The following is a 10,243-nucleotide window of genomic DNA, read 5'->3' as shown; positions in this document are numbered from 1 at the left end:
ATATCTAGACATGTTTCCTTGGGGCATCTCCCATAAGAGATGGCAGAGAGTATATTTTTTAGTGTTTTATTCCTTTTTTATTCTATCATCTACTAAGGAAATTACACCCAGTGTCCAATAAACTATTAAGCTTCCACATTTGGTTTAAATAATTATATTAAAGTAAAAGAGGTTAAGAAATAATTTAACATTATTTATCTTTACCATAATTTCTGTGGGGGAAACAATATTTTCATCATTCAAACTGTTATTACATATGAATGTATTTCTAAGAATAATAGGTCTGCTTAATGCTTTTGATTAATAATAATATTTACTGAGTATTCACTGTGTTTGGGGAACTGTCATAAGCATATTTCTTAAATTATTTCATGTAATCATCACAAAAAACACACTAGAAGTTCTATTTACAAAAAATGTAACAGAGAAATAAATAACTTGTTAAGGTTTGATTACCCTCTGTCATCTCTCCTTCTCTATCATATTTTTTAAATCTCAATACTATCCCCCAGGGGGAGACTAAAAACAACTGCATCTCTTTATTTCCTTACCAAAAATTTTTTCTGATGCTTTACTGGCAGCCAGCTCTCAGGCATACTGGTATCATTTTTTATATTAATCACTTTATGAAGAACTTCTGTAAATGAAGAGAGTTCATTCCCCAGGAGGAAATTTGGAATCCAGTTACTAATATTGTTTACATTGTAGTACTCAAAACACAAATTAATAGAAAAAGGTAAATTATCCAATGATTTGACCAATGTCATAAAAATTTTAACTTGCTCCATGTAATAGTTTTAGATTCAAATCAGAATGTTGCAACACAAAAGGTCAAAAGTGCTCTTAAAGGAAGGATATTTTTGTTTCAGTGGCCTCATGAGTTCTAGCACTCTGCCATTAGCTATAACTGACATATAGTCAGTTCTCTTTTCAGTCATGTCTTTAGAGGCTCAATATGGCAACTAAATTACATAAAAACAGATTTTTTAAAGGTGTACATTGTGATGATTTAATATATGCATACATTGAAAAATGATTACCCCACAATCAATTAATTCATCACTTCCCATAGTTCCCCTCATTTTTGTTTTTGTTTTTGTTTTTGTTTTTGGTGAGAATACAAGATTTATTCTTGTAGCAAATTTCGGATATACATGCAATATTACTAACTGTAGTCACCATGCTGTATGTTAGAATTAGTGACATGTTTTTGGACTCAGGAACTTCCTTAAGTTCCTACTCTCTATCTTCTGCTGAGTCATTGTACTCTTTCATTGACAATTCACTTCGTAATTTTGTTTTTCTCCCCGATTTTGCTTTTGGGGTTTAAATTCCTAACCTAAATTAAACAATGTAGTTTTTTGATAAGCAATTCATTTGTACCTGGATTGGCTTTTCAATTAATTCTATGGAAATGATGGTCTGCTTTCAGGCAATTTCTAAAAATCACTCAGAGACTCTGCTTTATGCATGCTTCTCTAGATATCTATTTCTTGGTTGCTACAGTTACATAGCTTTGGGTAAAGACCACTGACCATTCCTTCTCCTTCACAGGCCCCTGCCCTGTCTTCCATTCTTGGTCTATTCTTATTCATTCTCTGCACATTCATAGGCAATTTTAGTCCTTTTTATGATTATGAGTTTGATTTCTATGCTAATGACTCTCAGACCTATATCTGCAGCTCTTTTTATTTCAGCCTATATACCCAATTGTCTGTTGCAAATATCCAGCTAGATTGTTATAGGCATTCATCCTTAATCAAGATTCAAATCAGGTTTCAGCTCTTAGAAGAAGACTGTATTCAACACTGAAGCTTTATTAACTGTCATCCACTGTACTCCTATTGTGTCTTATGAACACCTCTGCCAAACTGTAATGAGTCATGGTTATTTGTTTCATCTGTTAATCTCTTACGGGATTGCAAGTTCTCTGTGGGGCAGAAACTTTGGCTGAATCGAGCTTGCATTTCCAGCCTCAGGTAGAGTTTCTGCAATATTTTAGGTAACAGATAAATATAAGTAGTTTATTAGAAAGTTCAGGCCTTTGAAAAATGAACTAGTTTTCCTTGGAAGATAAAGTGTGTTGCAGTTAAATTTTAGACAACTACTTTCCAGAGAAAATGTAGACCTGGATTATGCATAAAATTGGAAGTTAGACTATATAAACTCTAAGATCTATTTTATGCCTGAAACTTTATAAATCTATGATCCTGTAATGCTTTGAAAAAAAATTACGTAAAATATAAAAGTTAACTTTTTTTGGCATTGTATCCAGAGTTTCTAATTAATAATTGTGCCAGTACTAAATGCACTACTTAATTGCTTAGAAATCAAATTACATTAACACTAGCAAAAGCTATTGAAAATTGGCACAAGTACCATCAACAGATGAAGTATCATTTAAATTAAATGCTTCATTTATTTCATTATTTTAAAGTCATCATATGAGTTTAGAGTAAATGAACACATAACTTATGATAATTTACTTTTGGCAAATATTTGGGTCTTCTAGGGACAGAATCTGAGTTCACTTATTCTGAAATATTGAAGAGCAACCTCCAATTTGGCTTTATCCTTAATGTGTTTTACTATGTTGACAAAGCAGGATATTTGAGTTTATTACAAATTGAGAAAAGTGAGGTGGACATATTTTCATGCTGAGGCAAAATGCAAACTCAAATTCAATGGCTAGAATTTATATCTATTTTAAAGAAGAAAAATAAAAATTCAGTTATTTGCTTAATGTCATAGCAAGGAAATGACAGGAATTCGTGTCTTTTTTATTTATGTCATTATTTATGTATTTATGACTATTTCTCTTCAGTTGAATGTTTGTTTCTGAAAGGATTCTGTTAGGCCATATAGCCACAAAGGAGACCACACCTTTGTGGTTTTCTGCACATGAGTGAGTGTTAGCATGTATGTGGGTGGGGTGGAAGTGAGTATTATGAGGTCGAAATATTAGGTGGATATACCACAGGTAATAAACTGATGGATAGAGAAGATGGTCAGAGTTTGATTTTTTAAAAGAAGATTAGTGTCTGTTCTTACAATTTAGCTTCTTGTTTTTCTCTATCCCTTCTCAGCAACATAAGATATTGGCTTCCTATCACATCAGAAATGTAACAGAGAGAAAGCTCTCACACTAAAGACAGAGAGTAAAGGAGTATGCTCTCTGAAACATTTGTAGACCCTCAAATTGCCTCTGAGTTTAATTGCCTTGGATCTATAACTACTTCAACTCCAGGACCATTTTACAAGTTCCTATGGACTTTCAAGGGTAACCAGGTAATTGTGACTTAAGATGTAATCTTCTGAAACTTCAAGGTTTGAATTTTGCCCAATAGTAGTTCTGGAGCTAACCGAAGAGCCCTGAGCCCAGCAAAATCACATCGTGTGGGTAGGATTACCCAAACCCTCTCAATTCTCTTAAAGATTATGAAGATTACTTCATTTTCTCAGCATTCGTCTTCCTTTTGTTTTCATCTTCTCCTTCTTAGACATAGAAAATTGGACTAATGTAAACTCAGAAGTATCTCAACCACAGGCAAAACAACATTCATGAGGGATTCAAGTTGATTCATAGGGACTGTTATTCTATAGTTATAGTTTTACTCAAAGTCTCATTCTTTTGTACATGTGCATATTATATTTCCAGATAATACTTTCACAATTAATATTTTCTTCATGTAAGTTTGACTACAGAAGTTGTTTTGAGAAATTACTTTGTCACTGGAATGTTCAATACTGCGTCTCTTTTCATCCACAAATGCACATATACTATAGCTAGTTAGGCATTCTAATGACTGTGTTTCTCTAACTGTAAGAAAGGCATCTTTTCTCCATTTAATTAATCAAGCTGAACTCCATTTCAAGGGGATGAATTGTATCATCATGAGGTTTCAATAAATTATAAATCTTTCAATGGTTAAAGGCAACAACATTTCCTAAGCTTAACATAATGGAATTGGGCTAATTCATTCAGAGTTGCATTCTCTGGGACTGAGATATGCTTGCCCTCAGGCAAGTGGCATGAATTACTAGACATTTCTTACAGAGAAAGAACAAGGTAGAATTAGATATCCCTTTCCAAGTTCCGACTTAATGTTTTTGCTCTAGATCTTTAATAATCGCTAATACAAATTGTCATATAGGGATAAATATTGAAGTTGAGTTTTCAGCTGATAGAAAATATATACTGAAACACTATCTAGATATTGAGAGAAGAGTCAATGACATAGACAAAGCGGATTACCTTCTGAGAGACTAAATATTTGGTTAATATATTTTCTTTAAAAATCCATTGTTTTCCTTCATTGAAAGAAGCCAAGTCAGCACTGAATTTGGAGTGCAGGTCATGTCAAAACATTATAGTGTGATACCATAATAATTCATATAATTTGAGAGTTTAAATCTTCCTCACAATCTCTGAAGCAACTGGGATTTGAGACATAATCAACTTCTATATAACCTATCGGAATGTTTAACTCTACAACTACTACAATGGTTAACTACTACTATGGCTATCTGTATTGGATAATTTAATATTTGTATTTCTGACTAGTCACTTGAAAACTTGAAAATGCATAACTTGAAGTAGCTTGTCGTTTTTTGGTGGGGTGTAGATATACATTGTGTATGAAGAGAAGACAGTGGGAGCTTAGTCACTGCTTAATATTCTCATGTTAATGTGACTTTATATCCTCCATTATTATTCATTGGGATCTGAAGGAATATCTTGAATTTTCTGTTTACTAAAATTAAAATTTTTATTGCATTTAATAAGAGACATTATATTTGATAATCTGTGAATTGTCAAAAGATATTCACTTCAAATTCAATGGCCTCCTATACAATATATAAAATTATAAAATAAATATCAACATATTACAGACAGAACATTAATTTGGTACAAGAAGACTATGATTCAACTCAGCTTCAGTACTCTTAAAATGTGTTCCATGGAACAAATGCTATTTCTTCAAGAGGGTAGAAACCTGAATGCCATTTCTTGACATGTCTTTCTCCCTTATCTCCCACATCATTGCTAAGTCCTGAAAATTCTCTTTTCTTTTCCAGCTTTATTGAGATATAACTGACATGTCACATTGTATGTTTGAGGTGTACAATGTGCTAATTTTATACACATATGTTGCAAAACAACTACCACCATAGCATTGACTAACATTTACATCATGTCACATAATTACCATTTAATTTTTTGTGGCAAGAACAGTTAAGGTCTATTCTCTTACTAATGTTCAAGTATATAATACAGGATTATTAACTATAATTGCCATGCTGTACATGAGGTCCCCAGAATTTATTCATCCATAATGGAAGTTTGCACTCTTAGACCAGCATCTCCTGATCTCTCCCACCTGCAGCCCCTGAAAACCACCATTCTAGTTTCTATAAGTTCAGCTTTATTACCATATAAGTAATGCCATGCAGTATTTATTGACTCTGTATTCCTTTGACATACCCTCAATCATGTGCGTGTGTGTGTGTGTGTGCATGTGTGTGTTTTCTTACTCTGGCACTACATGATGTTCCAGTCTCATTTTGTGTATTTTCTGCCCCAATCCTAAAACACTATTTCTCTGAGGAGTGTGGCTTCTTTTAATGAAGAATTCTATCCATTTTATTGATCTTGATTATAACCAAGATCAGGGGGTGAAGTTACTGAGGCGCAGTTGCTTCTAGGTCCACTCTACTGACAGAGCAAAGAAGTAGATGTATTATACTAACCTATGTGTATACATGTTGTAGCCACTCTATAGAAACAGACTCTATTCCTAGCCAAACTTTGGTTTGGATGTTGAGAATGATCAATCCACATATATACTAAAAGGTATGAAGATATTTATTATTTCACACAATGAGGCTTTCTGGGGAGGGCAAGGTGGCTCCCAAGCAAATCTAAAAGTGACTTAAGATAACAAGTAATGAAGACTGGCTTGGGGTTTTATGATGGTTAGTGGATGTAGGTTAGTGGTTGAACTTCCTAGAACTTGCCAGAGAGGAAATGTCTGGATTTTTTTAACAGCTTACACAGATGTAGGGCAGAAGAGGCATATGTAGGAATAAACTCATATTCTCTTAATATAGATACATATGGTTACACATAAATATATTAATCTATCTGTATTAAGAGAATGAGTTCATCCTGATGTTCCTAATCGATTACCACGTGCATAGTTCCAGCACCCTCTCCTTTTTTATCTTTAAACTCCCAGCTCAGCAGTGAGAATCCTGACTCCCATCAACTGCCATATATTTAAATCATTGTTCTGTTTCCATATATATGTATAATGGCTTCAGAATTGTTAACAACTGCAACCATGAGAAACAACTGTATCAACTAGAATACAGTGCTAATGTGTATTTCCTTTTGTCTTAGGTTTTGTTTTATAATATTTACTCATTTCCAAAGTTTCTTAGACTAGAACCTTATTCCCATACCCACATTAGTGAGATTGTTTCAAAAAGCTTCATGTTTGCTGTTGCAGTACATACAAAATATTTTCACTGTACTAAAAGAATCTATTGTGCTTTACCAATTCAATTTTCTCCTCACACACAATCCCTGTTTACTATCTCTATAGTTTTGTCTTTTTTATGTCATATCATATAGTGTTTAGACTTTTCATAATATCTTTTTCTACTTAGTAATATTAATTTAAGACTCATCTATAACTTCTTGCGGCTTTATACATCACTTATTTTTATTACTGAATAATGTTCCATTAATCTAATGTGCCACATTTAGTTCATCTATTCAACTATTAATGAACATATCGGTTGTTTCTAGTTTTTGGTGATTATGACTAATGTTTTCATAACCATTTACAGATAGGCATTATGGTTTTTAATTTTCCTTTCTTGCAATCTTTATCTGATTTTGGTATCGGGTAATGCTGGCCTCATAGAATAAATTAGGAAGTGTTGCTTCTGCTTCCATTTTCTAGAAGGCATTGTAGAGAATTGGTATCATGTCTTGCTTAATAGTTTTCAGAGAATTCCCTAGTGATAAGTACCACATGGACCTGATAATTTCTTTTTGGAGGTTATAGATTATTTTGCCGCGTTTTTCAAGAAATTGGCTTATTTCATGTATGTTACCAAATTTGTGGGCATTAAATTGTTCATAGTGTTCTTTATATCATTTAAATTTCCATTGAAACAAAACACTAAAACGTCTCTCCTCTTAATTATGGTATTAGTAATTTTAATCTATTCGCTTTTTCTTGCTTATTCTAGCTAAAAGTTCACTCATTTTATTGATCTCTTTAAAGAACCATATTTTTGTTTTATTATTTTTTCCTCTTTTTGATTTTACTTATTTCTGTTCTAAATTTTATTATTTTTTTCTTCTTCTTGGTTTAAATTTAATTCGCTTTTCCAGTTTTCTAAAACAGAAATTTTATTTATTGATTTTAGATGTTTAAAAAATTCTAATATATGTATTTAATGCTAAGTTCTTTAAGCACTCCATTCCACAAATTTTGTAGATTACACTGCAATTTTATTTAGTTCAAATAGTTAAAAAAATTTATCTTGAGACTTCTTTTCCATAGATTTGTTAGATGAGTGTTGTATATTTTCTAAATATTTGAGGATTTCCCAGCTATATTTATTTTATTAATTTTTTGTTTAATTCCATTATAATGTGAGAACATACTTGTACTATTTCTAGTCTCTTAAATTTGTGAATGTGTGTTTTATGGCCCAGAATATGGCCTACTTTGGTGAAAGTTTCATTCAGCTACAGAAGAACCAAGGGAAGACTTCCTGCAGAGAATTTATCTCAGTTCACCTTGAGCAACATGTAGGAGAATCAAAATAAATATTTTGGACTGACCTGGTAAGAATCTGGCTTTCATTCAGCATCAGAGGTGCTGGGTTTTATTGGGTTAAAATCTGTTGATAGGAATCTGTTTGATTTGTCCCTCAGTGAAGTGGTCCATCTCACAAAAAGATTTTCTGGTTGCCACTAAGTAATAACCTCTCCCCAGGGAAACCTTCTCTTCCCCGAGCTTCCAGACACCAACATCCTTCCATATGTTCTGCTTTAGTTGGATGCAGCATCTTATAAATGAAACTTATGTTGATTTTATTGTTATTGCTGGCCAGAACATGTTTATGCTTATTGAATTTCTGCCTGCATGCTCTATCAATAAATAATAATGGATATGTCTTGTTTATTCTTAGAGATCTATCAGTTTTTGACTCATGCACTTTTACACTTTATTTTTAGGTGTGTATTGTTAGGTATGAATTTTTATGTCTCTTTGAGAATTGGCCCCTTTAAGTAGTATCACTCTTTATCCTTCACAGTTTTACTTATTTTGAATTATGCTTTGTCTGCAATTAACATAGCTATTCCACTAGATTCTGAATAGAGAGAGTTAGGATGGTATTTCTTTCCTCTTCCATTTACTTTTAATGTATTAAAGACTTCATGTTTAAATTAGGTTTCTTGTAGACAACATATATCTGGGTCTTTTCTATGCAGTCTCAAAAATTTGTCTTTTAATTGATGTACTTAGGCCATTTGTGTTTAAATTGTTATTTTTACTATATTTGAATTAATATACACTGTGTCTGTAACTGTTTATTTGTTGTTAGAGGTTTCTTTTTCTGATTTCTCTGGTTTAATTGAAAATTTTATATAATTTCATTTTATCTTTTCTCTTAGCGTAACAATTATATTTCTTTAAAGAATAATGGTTTTCCTAGATTTACCGTTTATGTTTTAAGATAATCAGATTCTAGGACCTGATTCCATAGTGTTGCAGTTAGCACATCTGCTTTCCATGCAGAAGGTCCTGGGTTCATACCCCAATGGAGCCATGGTCTACCGCCATGCCACCCTGAACAAGCCTGATGTCTGATCTCAGAAGCTAAGCAGGGTTGAGCCTGATTAGTACTTGGATGAGAGACCACCTAGGAAGACCAGGTGCTGTAGGTAGTAATAATATTAAATAATTAAAAAAAAATAATCAGATTCTATCTTCAAAAAATACTACCTCACTTCATAAATAGTATAGATACTTTATAACAGTGTATATTCCCAATTATTCCCTTTGCCCCTTGTGATATTGCTGTCATTTTTTTTTATTTATTTATATGCCATAATCACTTAATATACCATGCCCCAAACTTTCCCTTGTTCTCCAGAAATACTACTCGATTAGTCTTCAAATATCTTAAACTTCTTTGTGATTCAGATGATTCCATTTGATGAGCTATTTCCACTTGTGCACTCTCTGCCTCCTCTTATCTTGGTATTGTAGTCATTCTTTAGCTTTTAGCTTAAATTTCCCTCCCTTTAGTATTAGGAAGCTTCCCTGCTCTTCCAGACTATCCAAGATTGCCCTGTATATACACACTCATAGTACTTTCTTATTTCTACTGTTGTGATACTTATTGAGATTATAATCAATTAAGTATTTATATAAGTTCTATATCCATTACTAGGATTTAATATCCATAAGAGCAGTTATTATTTCTCTCTTGTTACTTGCTTATCCCAGAATTTCTGGCACTTAGTAAGTATAACATAAATGTTTATGGAATAAATAGATGTTGAGGGATGATTTATAGTTTAAAATGTTTAGGAAGCAGTATTTTCTACATTGGAATACTTCTTTGAGTATCTAGTATGTTAGACCTCTGTTAAAGAATAAGATTATTGGAGAATTCTTCAAATAATTTAACCAAACTCTTTTTCAAGAACATATAACAACAACTGATAGGGCACTATTATTGTAAAGTATACCTTTAGAGAAATGCTCCCTTAGCCCTAATGCACTTTTCTTAAGCAGGTCTAAATTAAGAATGGACTAACTACGGCCTATGGGCCAAATTTGGCCCACCATCTTTTTTGTACAGTCTATGAACTAAGAATTATTTTCTACATATCTAAATGATAAAAAAGTCTAAAAATGAATATTTCATGATGTTTAAATTATGAAATTAAATTAAATTTTAATTTCAGTGACCACAAATAGAGACTTTAGGACATAAAAATTCCTATTTTTTAGGCATTGTCTTGATTTTTTTTTGTGCTACAACAGCTAGGTTGAGTAGTTGTGACAGAGATTGTATGGTTCATAAGTCGTATTTATTATCTGGCCTTTCACAGAAAAAGTTGATCACTCCTGGTCTAAGTCATAAATAAAGATGAGATGTTTAAGGGTTATCATCCAGTTCCAATAGTCACAACTATCAAATATTA

The 10,243-nt window shown here is 32.4% G+C and overlaps 1 pseudogene; it reads left to right on the top strand.

Annotated features, from left to right (window-relative positions):
• The first annotated feature begins 8,858 nt into the window (after nucleotides 1-8,858).
• LOC111729146 lies at nucleotides 8,859-8,974 on the top strand (annotated as a pseudogene).
• The last annotated feature ends 1,269 nt before the right edge of the window (nucleotides 8,975-10,243 follow it).

This window comes from Pteropus vampyrus, unplaced genomic scaffold, assembly GCF_000151845.1.
Source record: "Pteropus vampyrus isolate Shadow unplaced genomic scaffold, Pvam_2.0 Scaffold249, whole genome shotgun sequence".
Taxonomy (NCBI): Eukaryota; Metazoa; Chordata; class Mammalia; order Chiroptera; family Pteropodidae; genus Pteropus; species Pteropus vampyrus.
The sequence above is the reverse complement of the archived record's forward strand: the minus strand, read 5'-3'. Positions and strand labels throughout refer to the sequence as shown.